The sequence below is a fragment of the Silene latifolia genome, chromosome 1 (assembly GCF_048544455.1).
Source record: "Silene latifolia isolate original U9 population chromosome 1, ASM4854445v1, whole genome shotgun sequence".
Classification (NCBI taxonomy): domain Eukaryota; kingdom Viridiplantae; phylum Streptophyta; class Magnoliopsida; order Caryophyllales; family Caryophyllaceae; genus Silene; species Silene latifolia.
The window spans coordinates 139474037-139494439 of NC_133526.1; positions in this window are offsets into that span (position 1 = coordinate 139474037).

The window sequence follows — 20403 nt, forward strand, 5'->3', positions numbered from 1 at the left end:
TTATCAGTTATGCAAATTTTTTTTGAGAAGGGGCATATAGGACCAGAAGTTCCAAAAGATTTATTTTATAAAGATGGGAGATATGCCCATATTATAACTTTGGTCAGAAGTTCAAAGTTTTAAAGGTGTGTAATAATTTAACACCGTCTCATCAATAGAATATATTCATATTGTATAAGTATAAGTGGCCAGAAGTCCACGTGTAAATGATAGTGGCCAAAAGTTCACAGCTGCGATTTTTGAACCGCATTTGGGTTTCAAATTAATAAAGCGGTCTTTATGAAAGGCAAATTTATTTGCGAGTTGATTCTTGTTCACCTGAAGTTGAACAGTATAGTGAAATCTGTAATTTGATCTATTCCTATAAGAGAATGTGACATCTCATAAAGACTCTGCCGGTGACAGAGATTGAGAGCATTGCGTTATGATAAGCCTAATGTTGCGGCCTAAATTGAGCCTAATAATGTGCCATTTGATGAGCCAAGTAAAGAAGCCTTAATTGAGCTTAATGATGTGGCCTTATTGAGCCAAAATTTGTTCATTGAAAGAAATGACAATATCTCATAAAAGTCATGTGAGACTCATATGCTCAAAGTTTGATATGAGAAAGGAAAAATTATTTATGGGTTAAAATTTTGACATTTACACTATGGCCTGAAATTCATAGTGTTTGCAAATAATGAAACTATGACCCGAAGTTCATAGTATTTACATATACAAAATTATGACCTGGAGTTCATAATGTTTACAAATATTAAAACCGTGGCCTGAAGTTCTCGGTGTTTGCAATTCACATTTTTCATACGGTGAATCATTTTGAGTACTAAAATAAGAATAAACTCGGAGTTTATTCATGGATGTCAAAAGCTCATAAACTATGGCATACGAGATTTATTGGTGATGCAATATATTTTTCATTTCACCCATATAATTAATGCAGTCTTGAGGACAAGGTGATACCCGTCGTAAGGTGTCAAAAATAATATTTATAAATCCAACTACAACTATAGATAGCGGTAGCAGGGTCGAACCACAGAGAGGCAGATGCAATTATTAGTTGCCTAATTTCAGTATAAGGTAACAATTAAGTGGGGGTTTGAGTTGATTTGGTCTATAGCTAAAGGCAATGAAATATAAAAGTCAACTAGAGAAAATGTATAAAATCAAATATTAAAAAGGTGCTAAGATGGTCGGTTCACTATAGTTTCGGCGGCAGTATACTAGGTAGGTCTAAAACAAACATATGAGACGGGAAAATAAGAAGTCCTCTCGGTCCATTCTTACAGGTAGCATCTTTCGATCTCGCTATAGGTTCCTAATATCACTAATACTAACTTTCGTCCTGAAAAGTGACTAAAAAGGCTAAATTAACTCATCTTTCGATCTCATTAATCTAGTCGTCTCAATTAGGTAGGCTAATTCCCTTCCCTATCTTTCGATCTTTATTGGGTCGGTCAATTCCTAAGTACTTAACTAGTCGCATGCATTCGATTCGTCAAATATAACAATTTAATTAATTAAAACGAAACAAAACTCACGAGGCCAGTCGATCGACCAGGTAGGGTGGTCGATCGACCGGCATGCGATTTCAGGTCTTCCTAATTCTAATGCCGCCTAACCTACAGATTCCCTACATCCTAGCACAATTAATTTAGCTACTCATACTAGGAATAATAGCAACAATAAGATTAACGAAATAAACTACTGAATTCATGGTTGAAATAATTAAACAAGCAAATAAACTAAAACGATAATTTTGGCTTCGGGAAACTAATCTAGCAATTCCTATACTACGAACGAAATAAAGTAATAAAACTGAAATAAGAGCAGAAGAATATCGAACGGAAGAATTGCAGGAATTAAGATCAAAAACCGAAAGCGAAAGTAACTTTTATTGAAGGAAATTATTCTAAGCTATGAACCCTAAAGAGTTTCTGATAATAAAACTAGATAAAAACTGAATGAGCAGGTTACGTTATATAGAAATATCACGTAACTTTATTCTCAAAATCTAAAACACAATGGGCTTCCTATTCCTCGTTCTATTAATTCACGCAGATTAGCGGTGTGGTCGATCGACCACTGTGACCGGTCGATCGACTGGACTGCAGTGTACAGTAGCTCCTGTAAGTCGTGCGTTGGTCGATCGACCATGAAGGCCAGTCGATCGACTGCTTTAGCTGATAGTCCGCTTCTAATTCTTCATAAAATTATCTTTCAGGCCTCGAAATGCGCACAAAGCTCGTTCCTTGAGTAAATACTTCACGTCAAATGCAATGCAAGGTACTCGGGGACGGATTTAGCTTGATTTCCGTTGGATTCTTCACATTTCTGCAATAATGTACAAAAACACGAAAGTAGACGGAAATAGGGAGAATAGTAGCATAAACTACATAAATGAGCTCTGAAATGCGTGTAAAATGAGGTGTAAAACATCATATAAATGACACGCATCAAACTTCCCCAAACCAAACCCTTGTTTGTCCCCAAGCAAGAACTAGACTCGATCCTAAAACCTAATTGGAACGATTTCATCCTCAGAGTGAAATGCAAACTGTAAAGTCTAAACCAGTTTAATGCAACAACTAACAATCAATTAGCAATATGAATCATGCAAACGAGTTATGTAGTCGTTAAAAATTGCTGAACCGTCAACCTTGCAAGACTTTTAAAATTGGACTCTCACGGGTCGCTCATATCACTCAATGAATACGGGTGAGTATATGTAAAAGATAGAAAGAAGTAATATTGTAATGACTCTCACCTAACTACGAGCTATAAGAACATGCCTGCAATCTAATATGAAAATGATCTCTACAGCCGTACATATGCATTCCAACCAACAAATGACCATGACACATGCCGAGGTATATATGGATATGTGAGGTATGGGTAAGAAGAGGCAAAACAATCATGGGAATGTGGAGGTATAGGTGATCAAGCTAGTACCTAAACAAAACCATATGACAACATCCAACTTCTTGCTCAAAATCAACAATAAAACCGGTGCTAATTAGAAGCACAAATCTCGCAATCTCCATAATAATTAATCAATCAACTCCCCATAAGATAGAAATGCAACATGGGAGCAAAAATCGCCATTTGAATAAAGATTTTGAATTATGCGAATTGATTTCTTTTTTTTTTTCTTTTTCTTCTCGGGCTTCAGTCGATCGACCAATGATGCCAGTCGATCGACCGTCCTCTACAGTACACATGCGTTTTTTCTCTTTTTTGGAATCATTTTTCAATTCTATTTTTTTCTCTTTTTCTTTCCTTTTTTCATCTTCCCAACATCATCTCTTAATGAGCATATGCCACCAAAAACGAAGTAACAACCCCAAGAACACAAACTACTAGCTTGACAAGGGCAGGCTAAATATAGGATGTAGTAACGGGACAAAAAAAGGCTATTTTTGGCAGTGTGGAGCTTATGGACAAAATGAATAAAGGAAAAACCTCTACCACATGTGTCAACTAACCACAAACCGAATGCACACAGGTATTAAGTAAATTAAGTTCATATTTATGCAAAATGATATGACATGCCTCATAAGAAGTAACTACTCACAATCATAGATGAACTGGTCATGAATGACACCAGTTATAAGCTCTAAATCTCAGAAAATATAAGTAGTTTGCCAAAAATCAAAGTCAAGTCTCAGGATTCAGCGAATAAATTAACGAAAACTCGTAGATTATGCATATGATTCTACTAATAACATGTCAATTAGCAAGGCTCAGGCAAAAACAGATGCAAATGCAATGTCATCATTGAAATACTACCGTTCCGACTCAACCTATATGCTAAAATAAACGTGCATTACGTTGAATTTTTGTTTGAATTTTTTGAAATTTTCAATTTTTTTTTTTTTTTTTTGGATTTTTTTTGTATATATGAGGGAAATGAAATAAACAATGCAAACAAAAATGTAAACGTGAATGCAAGCAAATGAAATGCAACGCAAAACCCTTCCCCAAACCAAATCACACAATGTCCCCATTGTGCAAAATCATGTATAAAGAAGCAAAAGGAAATGGGGTTTTGCGATAAAATTAATTAAATAAGACATGAAATAAGGACTCGGAAACTCACAAGACTTTAAGCGCAACAAAAGGAAACCTCCCCAAACCAGCGTGAGCTAGGAGGTTTCAGTAGCCAGCAGTGCTACCAATAAGTACCTGAAAAGACAAACAATAGTACCGCGCATAAAACCGAGAAAACAATTATGAACCGCAAAATTATGTGGAAAAATGAAAAAACGGAAGAAATCAGAAATGAGTCGGAAAATAAAGCGGAGAAAAGACTCCCTCAATTCCGCAAATCGATCAAACACAGCAGGGGAATGATCGAAAACAGTCTGGCAGAAATACCGGGTCGATCGACCAAAGTGTGAACAGAATGTAGCTCCTGGAACTCGCAGCTCGATCGATCGACCATATCGCGCCGATCGATCAAATACCTTTGAACTTTCGATTTCTTCGAATTAGCTCAATAAATTGAGCTAACATGGCCTATGAACCTGCAAATACACACAATAACGCGCCCAAAATTGCGCAAAACCCAAATGTAAAGTCTAAAGTGCTTAAAAATCCTAAACAAACTTAAAAGAGCGAAGTCTCGCGCACACAAAAACAATAAAAAGTCTTAAAAAGCAATAAAATGAAAGTTTGAAAAAGCATTTGATCAACTAATAGTTGATCAAGAACGGCCACGGAATGGCCCACTTGCTCGGCTTCTGGCTACAAGAAGTAGCCTCTACAGTGCTCATCTTCTCAGCCGCACTCTTCTCAACTCCAACATCCGCAGAACTCAACGGATCAACATCTTCAGCATCTCCCCAATCAATGACCTCATCCGGCTCATCAGAATCCAAGTCGGACTCCCTCACTTTGACTGGCTCATCATCAGGCTCCTCATCTGTGCCATAGCTAAGACATCCTAAGCCACCTCTTGAAATGATTGGCTCCTTCACAGCTGGAGCAACATGCAGCTCTTCCTTCCCCAAACCAGCTCCTGCAATATCTGAAATAGACGAATCTTCCTCCAATTTGCTCCCAATATGGGGCGGAGGGGTTACAACAGGAATAGGAATAGAGACAGGCATATCAGGAAGCACAAAATAGGATCTCTTTTCAGAAACCATATTACAAGTGACTGGCCACATGGGGTCTTTCTTCTTAGCTGTCTGGGCAAAGACAATGGAATGTTTCCCCACTTTGAAGGTCAAAGTCCCTGAACCAACATCTATAATCGCACCAAAGAAGTGTGCGAAAATGGTCTACCCAATATGATAGGAATATGGGCATCCTCAGGCATATCTAGTACAACGAAGTCAACAGGGAAAAAGAACTTTCCTATTTGCACAGGAATATCCTCTAAGACTCCTATAGGCTGGACCGCATATCGGTCAGCCATCTGTACTGTCATGTTGGTAACTGCAAACCTAGTCAATTTCAACTTCCTAGCAAGACTCAAGGGCATTACACTAATGCTAGCTCCTAGGTCACATAATACCTTCTCAATTGAGAAGGTACCAATATTACAAGAAACGGAAAAGCTACCTGGATCTTCTAGCTTATGAGGTGCAGTGTGGGTCAGATAAGAACACGACTCCTCAGTTAGTGCGACAGTATACACAGTTTCAAGTGACTTCTTTTTAGACAAAACTTGCTTCATAAATTTCATGTAAGCAGGCACTTGATTAACTAACTCAAGGAAAGGAACTTGTACATTTAAGCTACGAATAACATTTTCAAATTTATTAAATGATACCTGTTCCTTTGTCGGCACTAATCTCTCTGGATAAGGGGCTGTAAGAAGCAACTTAGCTCTCTCCTCTAAATCTCTCATGCCGGCGTCGGTGGATTTAGGCTGAAAATCCACTACCTTCTCCTTGTTGTAGCATGACCCTTCTTCAGACCGACTCAAATACGAACCATTAATCGTCATCGGGTCATACTTCGGAACCGGGACTGACCCATCAGCACTCGAGCCTTGCCTCAATATTGTCGGAGTCGTCGTACCGCGAAACAAGTGGTCCCGCAAGTTATTTGGCATTGGAGGACGAAAAGATTCACCATCAGCAGCGTAGTCAGTCGATCGACCAGGTTGGTCAGTCGATCGACTGACTTCTACATGACCGAAGCTCATCATCTCGCGGATCGTCGATCGACTGGGTATGTCAGTCGATCGACTGACATACCTGGTAATCGTCTTTTTCTTTCCACTGTTCGTTCCAGCCTTCTTCTTACTCGGTTCCGCCTCATCTTTTTCAGTGACATCCTCGACCATAGCGGGCCCATCAAGGATAGACCCACTCCTCAAAGTAATTGCATTAAGGGTCTTCTTTTGATCCGTCTGCGTTGGTAAATGTCTCGGAGCTCGAGTTGTATTCTTGCTAGCCAATTGAGCAATTTGGCTCTCTAACATTTTCATCCCGGCCTCTCTAGCTTGAGACTCTTTCAGCAACAAATTTTTCAATTCGGCAAAATCGAAGCCTTGGGACTGCTGCTGCTGAGGGACATACGGAGGCTTTTGATATGATTGTCGTTGCTTATGTGGGGGAACATAACTCTGCTGCTGCTGCTGCTGTGGAGGTGGAGTCGGATTTAAGACATTTTGGCTGCTCCACCTCAAGTTCGGATGGACGTTCGGCTCAAAATACGTGTTTGTCTGCCTATAATGTTGAAAGGCAGCACAAAACTCATAGGGATTAGGACAATTGTCTGAAACATGTCCTTCTCCTCCGCATCTCTTGCAGATGAAAGGACCGTCTGAAACAGCATTCACATGATAGATCCCTCCTTTTGAAGCTCCTCCCAACTCGTACTTATCAAATCTCGCCGTAAGAGCCTCTAATGCAGCTACAAAAGGGGATTCAGCACTCCTCCTTTGATTTCCCCTGGAATTTCCATATTCAGCTTTATGGGTGGCCAAATCATCAATAATTTTCCACCCCTTAGTCTCTCCCATATTCTCCTGGAATCTGCCACTAGCTGCTGCATCCAGGATAGCCCTCTGGTCGTCATAAAGCCCATTATAAAATTGATTGCATACACTACAAGAAAAACGCGGGTTACTGACGGCCCTACCGACGGAAAAAAGAGGCCGTCGTAAAACACGGGTTATCGACGGATGTGTGACGGAAATTCCGTCAAGAAAGTTTCCTGACGGATATCCCGTCAAGATCTATCGGCGCGTTGACCAAGTCAAAGGCGCCAAAGAATCGTGGACGGATATTCCGTCGCAATCTTTTAATACCGACGGAAAATCACAATGGTCTTTGCACGTTAAATTGGATTACACTGAAATCACTTTTGCCCTCGACGGAATAACCGTCGGTTTTTTTTCAAAAACGACGGAATATCCGTCACTTGGTCAATTATTAGTTGGTGGTAGTGTGTGACAGGTGTCACAATAATTGACCTCTTCGACGGATATTCCGTCGCTTTTTTGAAAAATCGACGGATATTCCGTCAGAGTTTTACTTTAATCGACGTGTACAAATTGCATTATTTTTCCGATAAAGTGAGCGGACGGATTTTCCGTCAAGATAATAAGACTACGACGGAATTTCCGTCGATTTTAATTTAACTGACGGAATTTCCGTCAGTGGTTTCTATTAACTGAAACACGCGAAGAGATCCTCCTTCACTTTACTAAAATTCCCCCAAATCAATTAAAATCGCCTTAACCCCTTACCTCCTTAAAACCAGACACCACCACCACCCTCCTCCACTTTCGGCGCCACCACCACCACCACCAACACCACCACGCCGTCGCCATCACTATAAGGTAATTAACTTTATCTTTTTTTTCTATTTCCTTTATCTTTTTCCTTCTCCTTCATCCTTTTCCTTCTCCTTTTCTTATTTATCTTTTTTTTTTTTTTTTTGTTAATAGTAGTAGCCGCCGCCGCCTCCCCCCCGCCAATCGGCCCGCCACCGCCATTGCCGCCCGCGCTTCCTTTTTCATTTTTTTTTGTCAAGTTAATTAGGTATTACTCCTTTTAATTAGTTTAATTAATTTAGATTATTAGTTATTGTTTTAATCCGTCGAGGTTTCTCGACGGATATTCCGTCGAATTGTGAAAAACTCGACGGATATTACTCTTTTTAATTTTTTTAATTAGTTTAATTAATTTAGATTATTAGTTATTGTTTTAATTGTTGTTGAAAAAGGGTTGGTGTTGATGCATGTTGACTTAGGATAAAAGCCAATGTTGTGACGTATGTATGTTGTTAATGTATGTTGTTAATTTAGATTATTAGTTATATTTTTTTTTTTTAATGTATGCATGTTGAGTTAAAATAGATATTTAATTTTATTATTAAAAATTAGATTATTGTTAAATGTTAATTAGAATAAATATGAATTAGACTAGATATGTAAAATGAAAAGTAAATCATGTTAGTTTTTGTTAATTGAAAAAGTAGTCATTGTTGTATGTTTTGTTTTTAATATTGTTAAAATTATTGTTCATATTGACCTAGTACGCTTCAAAAATTACTCACTAGGAGTAATTTTTGAATAGTCCCCGTTTGGGATCGTCTTTTACGTTTTAAGTCACTTAGGTAGTAAACATGTGCTTGTGATTTGTTAATGAGAAAAGAGTTTGGTGACAATTCCTTTAATGTTCTCTAAATGCATATGTAGAGTAATTATTTCTTCTATATTGTGTATTTGGAGAACGGATGGGAATTGCTGCCGAATTTTTTTTCTCATTAATAAATCACAAGTACATGTTTGCTAGTGACTTAAAACGTACATTGATGGGTTTAGGTTGGAGTGATAAGGACCCAATTCAAAGAAATACAATATTTATATTGGTTAAAATGTTAAATTATTGTTTATTATGCTTGATTTTGATTGTTGTTAGGTTATTATCTTTTTAATGATATATATAAATGTGTAGATATATAATAACATGAAAAGATTAGAACGGCAGTGGATGTATGAAAGATTAGACGAAAAAAAGAAACCCAAGAAAGCATATGCAGAGGGGGTGAAAGAGTTTATTAAATTCGCGGAGGGAAGTAGTGAGTACAAGAATTTAGGTGAAATGAGGTGTCCGTGTAAGAAATGCAAAAACCTAGGTTTTAAAAGGAAAGCAGATGTTCAAATTCATCTTTGGTCGTATGGTTTAGCCGATAATTATTATGTATGGACGTATCACGGTGAGAAACTACCTAGTACAAATGCTAGTGAGAATCCTTACCGTGAGTTCGTGGAAAATGCATTGCGTGATACTGTTGACCAAATTTTGGAGGATCGACTTAATCCTGATGACCTTGACGATGAAGAAGTGCGTTATGAAACCCCGAACCCCCAAGTTTCTTCGTTCTTTAAAATGTTAGAGCAAGCTGAACAACCGGTGTTTGAGGGAAGTGATATGAGTTTGTTGCAAGCATTTTGCTAGGTTGTTATCAATCAAATGTGAGAACAACATATCTCTTAGATGCGCTAATAGTTTTGTGTCGTTCGTTGGTGACATAATTCCAAAGGAAAATCAAATGGCGCGCAATTTTTATGAGATTAAAAAAGTTCTGAAGGGACTCCAACTTCCCCATGAAAAGATTGATGCATGTATCAATGGATGCATGCTTTTCCGGGAGGAAAATTCTAATCTTGAAGAATGTACAAAGTGTCGTGCATCTCGGTATAAAGGTAAAAAGAATTCAAGTGGGAGGCGAATTCCATGTAAACCAATAACTTATTTTCCGCTTGCGCCAAGGTTACAACGACTATATGCAACCAAGCACATAGCAGGTGAGATGAGTTGGCACTACAAAAACTCTCGATTAAGAGAAAGGGGGACAATGGCACATCCAAGTGATGGAGAAGCGTGGAAGCATTTCGATAGAGAGCATCCAGATTTTGCAAGTGAACCCTGTAATGTTAGGCTAGGTTTGTGTACGGATGGATTTCAACCTTTTGGGCAGTTTGGGACGAAATACTCTTATTGGCCCGTGATTGTGACTCCGTACAACTTACCTCCTTGGTTATGCATGAAGAGACAATTTCTTTCTTGTCCAGGCTAGTTCCCTGGTCCTAAGAATCCGAAAACAAATTTAGATGTTTTCCTCCAACCGTTGATCAAAGAGTTGAAACAACTTTGGGAAACCGGCGTGGACACCTATGATGTCTCTAAGAAACAAAATTTTCAATTAAAGGTCGCATTAATGTGGACGATCAACGATTTTCCTAGGCATATGGCATGCTTTCTGGTTGGTCCACAAGTGGATATCGTGTCTGTCCTTATTGTCCAGAAAATGATCATAGATCTTTTTGGCTTAAAAATATCAAAAAGGTTTGTTGGTTTGATTGTCACCGTGAGTTCTTAACACCTGATCATCCTTTCCGCGACAATTGTAAGCATTTTCTTAAAAACAAAAAAAAACGAGAATCGCATAGCCGCATCAAAACTAACGGGTGATGAAGTGTGGGAATCCGTAAAAGACTTGCCTAAAATAGTTGATGCTTCGATAAAGAATTGAAAAGATTGAAAGATCAGAATGAAGGTTGGTGGAAACAAAGCATATTCTGGGAACTTCCCTATTGGAAAACGTTGCTGATTCGACACAACTTGGATGTTATGCACATTGAGAAAAAAAATTTTGAACAGCTTATCAACACCATCATGGATGTACCAGGTAAAACTAAATTTGACACTAAGGGTAAAGAAGACTTTAATGAACTTTGTTATAAACGGAACACATCATCTAGGTTTGTTTTATCAAACGCGGAGAAAAAGGCTCTATGTGACTGGGTTGCTAACTTAAAATTCCCGGATGGTTATGCTTCAGATTTGAGTCGGTGTGTTGACCATAAAAAGATGGTGTTACATTCCATGAAAAGTCATGATTGTCATGTCTTTATGGAACGACTACTCCCCGTTGCCTTGAAAGAGTTGCTCCCGACAGGTCCTTGGAATGCAATAACTGAGATAAGCCAATTTTTTAGAGACCTGTGTACTTCTACGATTAGAGTTGATTCTATGAAACGTCTAGAGTCAAACATTGCGGAGATAATATGCAAGTTAGAGAAGATATTTCCCCCGTCTTTTTTCAATTCCATGGAGCATTTGCCTCTTCACCTACCTTATGAAGCAAAAGTTGGAGGACCTGTCCAATATCGATGGATGTATCCATTTGAGAGATTTCTTAATCATATAAAAAAAAGATTGGCAACAAAGCTCGGGTGGAGGGTTCAATATGCAACGCTTTTTTGTTAGAGGAAATTTCAAATTTCTGTTCTTTTTATTTCGAAGATCACATTGACACAAAAGCAAAAGACTTAGATGTTGGTGTAAATTCCGATGACCAATTGAAATCTAAGTTACCCGAGTTATTCAATGATGACATGGGAACTACAACCGGAAAATGTATACGAGAGGTACTTAATCGAGAAAGAGTATGAAGAAGCTCATTTTTATGTGCTAAGGAACTGTGGAGATTTTTTAGATACTTATGAAAAGTAAGTTAATACTTCATCATTACTCAATTGTTTTTTAATTATCAAATTAGATCGAATTTATAGGTAATTAATACATAACTAAAACATGCTTTCCCTACTTAAAGGAAATTTGAGGCAGATATCAAAATCAATTTTCCTGATGTCACATCCTCTGATGATGTTTGGGCATCACATGAGAAAAGTTTTCCGAAATGGTTCCGAAATCAAGTAAGTGATGATACATTTTCTTTGAAATTGAACTATACATTTAGATTTCTTATTAGATATTGAAAAAAATATAACAACTTAATTAACATTTTTTTATTCATAGGTTCATAGATTGAAGGATCATCTAATAATAGCTTTAGCATTGGGTCCTAGTAACATGGTGAAGTCTTGGAGACGGTATTCCATCAACGGCTATAAGTTTCGAGCTTATAAGGAGGGAGTTGATGTTTCGAAGTCTACGTTAAGCAATGGGGTTTCTGTGAATTCAACTGAAGGGTTGGACTACTATGGAACCCTAAATGAAGTAATTGAGCTTTCTTATTATGCCGGGCAAAGGGTTTATAGGGTTATATTGTTTAAATGTGATTGGCTTGATAATTCCTCACAAGGACTTAGTATCCATAAGGTTTATGGACTTGTAGATGTAAACGAGAAAAAGAAACTTCGTGGACATAACCCATTTGTGGCAGCTTTTCAAGTCGATCAAGTTTGTTATGCTCCTTATCCAACCATTAAGAAAGGTAATCAAGGTATTCAGTGGTCCGCGGTTTTTAAAACCAAGGCAAGATCACAAGTTGATGCTCCTATTGAAGAAAGTGTCTTTCAAGAAGATGTGGTTGTGAATGATCACTCAATTTCACCGATTTTGTTGGAAGATACAGATGATGAAGATGTATACGAAGTGACAGTGGAAAGAGGTCAAGGGGAATATGACAGAGACGTCGAAGAAGAAGGGGATGAAGATGAAGTTGAAGAACTTATTAGATACGAAAATGAGGAATCAGAGGAAGAAGTGGGAGTGCTTTTTTCAGATGATGAACCTGTTTTGATTTGTAGTGATAGTGATAGTGAGGAGGACTAGTTGTAATTGTACAATTATTAAACATTCAATAAAATATGCCCTCCGTTTTTTATTACTTGTCGTTCTAAGCTATTTGGTTTTTTGTTTTATACATGTCGTTTTAGCTTAACATCAATAGTGTGTTTCAATTTTCAAGATTTGGTTATAAGAAACCTCTCAATTCACCCAATAAAATGCATTAAAGAAGAGGCAAGTGGTAATTAGTTCACGCTTTTCCATAGTGTTTTTTTCAATTGTTTATATATACCCCGCAAAATGGTTGTTTTGAACTAACGATTTGAATTGTTAACATGCAAAGGATTATGCCGAACATTTTTCGCCGTATGATTGGGAGCAATAGTAAGGCAAATGCATCTCAACGGAATCGGGAGGACGACGAGGTTGAGGATGAGGAAAATCCTGAATTTCCATCGATAGACAGAGAACATGCAGTGATTCTCTCGGAGGCCCGTGCTCGGCCAGATCATTTTTGGTAAGTTTATGTTAATTTTTCTTAAGTTTAAAAAAACTTAACATTTACGTTTTAATTTCAAATATTTATGTGTTTTTCAGGTGGGATGACGAACCAATCAAGAAATATGTTACTTGGTCGTTCACCCGTAACACAAGAGATGAGTACTTCACTAGGTGGGGTGAAGCGAGTAACGCATAAATATTTCGGAAGATGTGGAATTACTTTGCGGTAATTATGTTTTTCAATAATAATTTTCTTAAGTTTATAATAATTTTCTTAAGTTTATAAGAATTTTCCAAAGTTTTATATAACTAATTTCACACTTGTTTTTTGAAACAGACTCATGTAAGATCCATCGATCCTGGGTATGATCCTATTCCCGAGTGGCGGCGCAGGGTAACGAGGCGGATTACCACTCTTATCAATGGAATAAAATATAACAAGAAACCGCCAAAGTGGGTGCCTGTTTCTTGGTTGGAGAACCTTAGGAATAGGCCAAATGATACTACTTTTGCCAAACATTCGAAAATCAACACGGCAAATAGGAAGTCGGGTGGAAAAGATGGGAAAGCATTGGGCACCCACACTCTTGGTCGAAAGAGTTGCTCCGATGCTTTCAAGGAATTGGTAAGTATTGTTTATATTGCTTTTAAAAAGTGGTTAATATATATGATTGACAAAAATATACTTGATTTTACTTGTTTCCATAATAATTTCAGGGTCAAGAGGCCACCCCCACAAGATGTTCATGAAGACGAAGAAAAATAAGAAGGGCGAGTGGGTTAACCCTCGAGCGGCTGATGTTGAGGTAAATTCTTGAATTTAATTTAATATTTATTTTTATTACAAAGAACGATAATCTCTTTCTTATAAAGATAGGTATATATATATATCATTTCGACGATTTTCTATTTTTTCAAATAAGTGATTTCCAAGAGGAGATGAGGCGGCCATTGCCACACTGGACAGTCTCCGACGAGATTCAGCCTACTACAAGGTCAGTAGGAGGATTTGACGAGAAGAACCGGATGTTTGGGACAGGACCTACAGGGGCCCAAATATGGTATGATCTTCCTCCTAACAAAGTTGGCCGACGGTCTTTATCTTATGCTCCTAGCATAATTTCACGATTTTCCACCCAAATGAATGATGAGCGATCCGCTCGAGTTGCTCTTGAAAGACAGGTTCGTGAACAGTCAAGAAATGGCGGCAATGAGAAAGGCTTGGGCTGATTTGCAAGCATCTCAACCCCCAAACACGTGTTCACAATTTACTCCACATAGACGGGATGAGTTTGGGGGTGGTGATGACGGGTTTGGAGGTATTGGTGGTAGTTTTATTGACCCTATAAACACTTAGAGCCTTTAAGTTAGAGCCTTTAGGTTAGAGCCTTTAGGTTAGAACTTTAGTTTAGTTAGTATTGTCGTCTAGTAAGTATGAAAGACATGGTAAAACAATTCTCTTTTTAATTTGTAAGACAATGTACAAATTTGACTATGTTTTTATGTAAAATAATTTGCGTCCCCTTCTTTTTTGTTGTCTATTGATTCCCGCATTAGCGGTCGACGTGAAAATGGATTCCCGCTTGGCGGTCGACGATTGGATGTGTTTTGCAGGTTTTGTTTATATTGGAAACGATGCAAATAGGCATCGTGGTCGGCAAAGAGTCAGTATTTGAAACGATGCAAAAACGATCGTGGCCGGGCAAAGCAGTCGCCGTTTCCAGTGCCTGATTTTTAATACATCGACGGAAATTCCGTCATTTTCAAAATACCGACGGAATTTCCGTCATCAAGCGTTTTCCTCCCCATTTTCCGTTTTAACTAGAAACCGCCACGTGTCCCACAAACCGACGGAATTTCCGTCAAGAAAATTAAAAACCGACGGAAATTCCGTCACTACCCTCTCGTTAATTTGATTTCGAAACGCCACGTGTCCCACAAACCGACGGAATTTCCGTCAAGAAATTAAAAACTGACGGAAATTCCGTCACTACCCTCTGTTAATTTGATTTCAGAAACTTACGTGGAATGCCACGTGGCAGACACAACTGACGGAAATTCCGTCAGTAATGCTAAACACTGACGGAAATTCCGTCACTATTTACCTATAAATAAAGACGGATTTTCCGTCAAATATCCGTCGATTTTTGAAGATCGACGGAAATTCCACGATGGATGTATTTTACTCGAAAATAAGTGACCACGATTCTGACGGAAATTCCGTCAGTAAATTGAAATACCGACGGAAAGGCCGTCAGTATGGGCTTTATTTTTCCGTCAGTTTCCCGCGTTTTTCCTGTAGTGATAGGCTCCATTTTTCGAAACCGTGGTGTGGAATAGTTCGCACCAGCTTCTTAAAACGGACCCACGCCTCATGAAAGTTCTCATCAGGCCCCTGTTTAAAGCTCGTGATCTGAGCTCTAATTGCATTCGTCTTCGAGGCAGAGAAATACTTCTTGTAGAATGCTAAGGCCAGCGAATTTCAATCAGTGATCCCATTAGCGGCTCGGTCCAGATCTCTGTACCACTCCCTTGCAGCATCACGAAGAGAGAATATGAACATAGTTTCCTTCACCTGGTCCTGGGTCACACCGGTTGGTGGGGGTATGGAACAGCAATAATCAATGAATGTCTCCATATGCTTGGCTGCATCTTCATTTGCAGCTCCCCCGAATTGGTTTCTCTCGACCAAGTTGATATAAGACGGTTTCGCTCGAATTTTCTCGTCTGTCCCTGGTAATGCGAATCCCTTATAAAGATTCGCAGCTGTCGGCTCCGAGTGACTGGCTATAGTTGCTTCTTCAGCCATGTCTGGAGATGTGACGGTCTCAGCTGATGAAGTGGAAATAGGAGATGTAGGTGGATCTTCCTCAAACAGCTGGTTCTCGTAGTAACTAGACAGAGTACTCAGCTCTTCCTCTGTCGGCAATACTCTAGATGATCGTCTCAACTCGCGCAAAGTTTTCTCAATCTCGGGATTGAATGGTAGTAATTCACCACCCTGTGACCTGCGCATAAGAGGAAACTACAAATAGAATATGAGAATAGTTTAAGGAACAAATGTCCCTTAAACTAAGAAACAGACTAAAATAAAACAACTAAGAATTAAAACAATTGCCTCCCCGGCAACGGCGCCAAAATTTGATACCCGTCGTAAGGTGTCAAAAATAATATTTATAAATTCAACTACAACTATAGATAGCGGTAGCAGGGTCGAACCACAGAGAGGCAAATGCAATTATTAGTTGCCTAATTTCAGTCTAAGGTAACAATTAAGTGGGGGTTTGAGTTGATTTGGTTTATAGCTAAAGGCAATGAAATATAAAAGTCAACTAGAAAAAATGTATAAAATCAAATATTAAAAAGGTGCTAAGATGGTCGGTTCACTATAGTTTCGGCGGCAGTATACTAGGTAGGTCTAAAACAAACACGTGAGACGGGAAAATAAGAAGTCCTCTCGGTCCATTCTTATAGGTAGCATCTTTCGATCTCGCTACAGGTCCCTAATATCACTAATACTAATTTTCGTCCTGAAAAGTGACTAAAAAGGCTAAATTAACTCATCTTTCGATCTCATTAATCTAGTCGTCTCAATTAGGTAGGCTAATTCCCTTCCCTATCTTTCGATCTTTATTGAGTCGGTCAATTCCTAAGCATTTAACTAGTCGCATGCATTCGATTCGTCAAATATAACAATTTAATTAATTAAAACAAAATAAAACTCACGAGGCCAGTCGATCGACCAGGTAGGGTGGTCGATCGACCGGCATGCGATTTCAGGTCTTCCTAATTCTAATGCCGCCTAACCTACAGATTCCCTACATCCTAGCACAATGAATTTAGCTACTCATACTAGGAATAATAGTAACAATAAGATTAACGAAATAAACTACTGAATTCATGGTTGAAATAATTAAACAAGCAAATAAACTAAAACGATAATTTTGGCTTCGGGAAACTAATCTAGCAATTCCTATACTACGAACGAAATAAAGTAATAAAACTGAAATAAGAGCAGAAGAATACCGAACGGAAGAATTGCAGGAATTAAGATCAAAAACCGAAAGCGAAAGTAACTTTTATTGAAGGAAATTATTCTAAGCTATGAACCCTAAAGAGTTTCTGATAATAAAACTAGATAAAAATTGAATGAGCAGGTTACGTTATATAGAAATATCACGTAACTTTATTCTCAAAACCTAAAACACAATGGGCTTCCTATTCCTCGTTCTATTAATTCACGCAGATTAGCGGTGTGGTCGATCGACCACTGTGACCGGTCGATCGACTGGACTGCAGTGTACAGTAGCTCCTGTAAGTCGTGCGTTGGTCGATCGACCATGAAGGCCAGTCGATCGACTGCTTTAGCTGATAGTCCGCTTCTAATTCTTCATAAAATTATCTTTCAGGCCTCGAAATGCGCACAAAGCTCGTTCCTTGAGTAAATACTTCACGTCAAATGCAATGCAAGGTACTCGGGGACGGATTTAGCTTGATTTCCGCTGGATTCTTCACATTTCTGCAATAATGTACAAAAACACGAAAGTAGACGGAAATAGGGAGAATAGTAGCATAAACTACATAAATGAGCTCTGAAATGCGTGTAAAATGAGGTGTAAAGCATTATATAAATGACACGCATCACACGGTATGGTGAAAAGATGATTTTAACTCTTTATGAGTGATATCTTGTCTCCATGTGAAATTATGATTTTATTGGAGGGTTATGCCATCGGTATGTAGTGGTCAAATACGAGGACGTGATGTGTTTATTTTAAAACACTAATATTCCGTATGGAGGAGGACATTTACTTTAGTCCTGAAATAAAAGTGATCATGTGACCAATATATGATATATGGAGAATGGTTGAACAATAGAACTAATACAACTAATTTGAGAGTTGTTGAATATTTTATCAACCTTTAAGGGAATAATTGATTTGTAAATTGAATTGTGGTAAATTTACATGTATCATCATGCTATACAACACATTAAAAGGATGTGATAAGCATGAGTGTGTCATCATTTTATATGTTGATGATTATAAATGTTGGTCATATGAAAATACTTAAAGTATTGCTTATTGGAATATTGATGAGTCTTGCCTACATAAATGGGACACTTATTGTGTCCTATGTCACATCATTTATCCGGTTGGATAAAGTATTGCTAACCATAAGATTAGCATGAGAAATATAGTCAACTAAAAAAAAATGTGGTGTGTGATACATATGAAAGATTGCCATGGATTTTGGGCAAATTAAGAAAGTTGACATGAAATGGTTAAAATGTGACAGTTGAGGCCATCCAGGTTCCTAACATACACGTTTTGATAAACCTGGAGTTTATCCTAAGGAAAATATAAGTGCTAAAACTCTCTCGTGTAAATTTATTAAAGCAAGGCATTACACGACGACTGAGTATATTTGATATTGGAGATCTAACAACTACTCTGAGTGTAATAAGGAACTTAAATATTTATGTACGGATTGACACTATATTAAGAGGCTTATAGCCACACAATAATTTTTTTGAGTAATTATTTTGTGAAAATCACATATTGATTATTATATGAAATCATTAGTCTCCAAAAAGGGCATTGTGATTCAGCACATTTAAAATCCAACTGCATTATATGTTACTCTCCAAAAGATTTTGTTATTGTACAAAAATGCCCATATAAATTCTCATCGATGATATGAGAAATTGAGGTCTAAGGTGGTTATGATAAATTTTTAGACTATACATTGGTTATATTTTTTACCACCTTAGGGGGAGAATGATAAGGAAAAGATGGTAAAAAATAAAATAAAAAATATGTTATCCCCAACTGAATCTGAAGTTCAACGGTTTGTTTTCAATATGAAATACATCAAGTAGAGGTTCACGGAATTAGATTAATGATGGTATTCATTTGGTTATGAAGATGTATTATAATACCAGTTTGATCACCTTATCAAAATGTAATATGTTACATTAAAATCTATGATTTAATTATAGACATATTAGCCCTATATGTGGTATAGCGAGCTATAAATTAGTCATAGAAAATATATGTAATGAAAATGAGATTCTTGTCAAATTGAACAATAACCCCACATGAAAGGTAGTGTGAAAGTCATATCGGTTCACATATTTTCAAGTAATAAGAAAATGGCAAGCATGAGCAGTTGGTACTCCTCTAAAGTAAAGAAATGTGGATGTCATGGAAGTGACATAGATATCTGAGTAATAATAGATGACCTATATGGAAATGGAATGATACCATATATATTCCGATAACACTAATTCAGTATTGAAAATATCACGAGATGTTGAAATTATATCGATATGGTTAAGGAACCGATATGCATTTGTGCGCGGAATTTAATGGACTAGATAATGAGGATCTTATAAATAAGTCCAATTTTATTGTCGACACATAATCAATGATTATGAATGAGCTCATGGACCTGAAGTCCATTCATTGACTTGAAGTCAATCCAAATTATGAATATTGGAAAATAATACTGTACAGTTTGCATTATCGAGTCATCACCATGTGCATAGAGATAGTAAGTTCATCATTGCATTTAGTTTTATTATATACATTATTATTATTGCATTGTTTTAGAATATGTTATTTTAGAAATTTGTTTCATATCATATGCAAGCACATGTTAATAAATGCTTAAAAAGGAGACATGTTATCTTATGAGATAAGGCTAACTCCCTATAGGAGCCTCTTATAAACGATCATCAAATGATGATGTTTGATTAATTGAGTTTTGGGAACTCATGATTATATATGAACCTCTATTACATGATTGAAGGATTATCGTGATTATTTTCAAAATGGAATATATTCAAACTCAAATAGAGTTTACTTGAAGGAAATTATTATTGTCTCAACATGAAGTTTGAGCATATTGGAATTTAGATTTGAATGAGTTTTTTTGCTAAACATGTGAAACCAGTTTATGGTCAGAAGTACCATAACGATTAGAATAATATAGTAAAAATCTACAATGAGAATGTCTAGGTTTTTCTAGCAAGGTTTTTAACGAGGTAGCACTATAAGCGCATTATTAGGTTATAGTTTAGTCATGTCATCATGATTGATAGAGATGACAATTGTTTTAGCATATAATGTTATGTCGTTTATTGAGGAGAAACTATATTACTATTGCGGAAGTATTAAGTGAAATGATTATATCTAGACTTTGAGTCCTCAAATATATATGATATTGAAGCTGTCATGAATTTCTATTGATCGAAGATTCAAGTTTATTAATCACAATGGGTACTACTTCGATGATCGATAAGTTATGTCAAATCATGGATCATTTCAAGATTTATCAAGTTATGTAATCATCAGGGGGAGTAGCGCGCGCTGTATTCTTTTTCCTTAGCCATGGT